We start from the raw sequence: 2,059 nt of genomic DNA, 5'->3' as shown, positions 1-2,059 counted from the left end.
TCGATACTTTCATAAATAACGAAAATTTTTAATTAAAAATCGCGCGAGTTTTTATTAAAAATTTTCGCCTGCGGCGCTTTATATTCTAAAAATCGATACTTCCATAAATAATGAAAATTTTTAATTAAAAACCGCGCGATTTTTTATTAAACATTTTTGCCTGCGGCGCTTTATATTCTAAAAATCGATACTTCCATAAATAATGAAAATTTTTAATTAAAAATCGCGCGATTTTTTATTAAAAATTTTCGCCTGCGGCGCTTTATATTCTAAAAATCGATACTTCCATAAATAATGAAAATTTTTAATTAAAAATCACTCGATTTTTTATTAAAAATTTTTGCCTGCGGCGCTTTATATTCTAAAAATCGATACTCCATAAATAATGAAAATTTTTAATTAAAAATCGCGCGATTTTTTATTAAAAATTTTCGCCTGCGGCGCTTTGTATTATAAAAATCTATACTTCGATGAATAAGGAACATTTTTAATAAAACATCGCTTTTTATTATAAAATCGATATTTCGATAAATTATGCAACTTTTTAATCAAAAATCGACCAATAAATAATTAAATTTTTTTATTAAATATCGCGCGATCATTATCTGCATTTTTTATTGCTTCCGTTTTGTGTTTTTGAGGCATTTTTTCATATGTATGGCAGCACTGACATTTCACTTCAATTGGTGTACAAAGCAAAAGGTGAGGTTAAATTCGGTATTTTTTGCAACTTTAAATGCGAATTACTTTAAAACTATAAGCCTCCGGAGGGTGGGGTCTTCAGATTTAGAATCTGAAAAAGCTCCTCTATACTCCCTAATTATTTTTTTTCTAGGCCTGGATCCGTTTTGGAAAATTTTCCCCATTAAAAATATACAAAGGTGTTCTCTGCAAAAGGTGTTCAGCTCCTTTTCTTCGCAAAACAGAAAGGAGAATTCTACTGCCTGAGGGTTATAATCCCTAAGTGCGGCCGAAGGCCGCCTACGCAGAATGGTGTTCTCTGCAAAAGGTGTTCACCTCCCCTTCTTTGGCAACACAGAAAGGAGAATTCTACTGCCTGAGGGTTATAATCCCTAAGTGCGGCCGAAGGCCGCCTACGAAGAAAGGAATTCTATTTTTAATTAACTTTTTTATTCTTTATTCAAAATCGCCCGATATCAAATTTGCCATAATTTCTTGTATTAAAAAATCCCACGGTTTCTGTTAGTTGGGTCATATTACACTTCAAACTGCTCAGTTTGCCTAAGAAAATTCCATGTAAAAGGTGATTTTCATTACAGTTAACTACTACAGGTCGGAAAACTTTTTAACATTTGCAAACTACTTGGTGTTATTAAATGTACGTTTATGTAGCTTGAACTTACGAATACTTATGGGAAAAGGTATCCAAATTTACACTGAGGAAAAAAACGAAGTATCCCTCAAAATTTAAGGCGAAAATGTATCAAATTGGATAGATATGTAACCTATACATATTTTTTATTTTTCCAATAACTTGTATATATCGTAATATAAATAAATATTTAATGATCAATTATCGTTTACTTTCAATAAATTTTTAACTAAGTGGCAACCCTCGTAAAACATCACTTCTTTTCCTTTTCGTTTGATATATAATTGGATATCTATATATAAATACTCCACAAGAAAATTTTGCAATCTCTTTTTTGAAGGCAACGTTCGCTCGATTTCAATGAAACATACACCGAATTAAAGGATATAACTTCCTCTAATCCAGAAATGTTATTCCCGATACATAGGGGGCGTGGCATCTGAAATATAGACTAAAGTGTGAAAACCACTATATCTCTAAAACCAATTATGCTAGGGAACTGAAACTTAACACAGATGTATAGATTGTAAATACCCTACTTACGGTGAAAAATGGTAGGTACTGGGAAAGTGGGCGTGGCACTTCCCATACAAATTGAAATTCTCATATCGCTTATCTCTGGAACCGCTTAGGCTAACGTCCTGAAATTTGATACAGCAACATATGTTTCCAATACCGTACTTTCGGCGAGGAGTGGTAGATTTTGGAAAGGGGGGCGTGGCACCG

This window comes from Rhagoletis pomonella, unplaced genomic scaffold, assembly GCF_013731165.1.
Source record: "Rhagoletis pomonella isolate Grant_MI unplaced genomic scaffold, Rhpom_1.0 Rhpom_scaffold_00002, whole genome shotgun sequence".
Lineage (NCBI taxonomy): Eukaryota > Metazoa > Arthropoda > Insecta > Diptera > Tephritidae > Rhagoletis > Rhagoletis pomonella.
The sequence above is the reverse complement of the archived record's forward strand: the minus strand, read 5'-3'. Positions refer to the sequence as shown.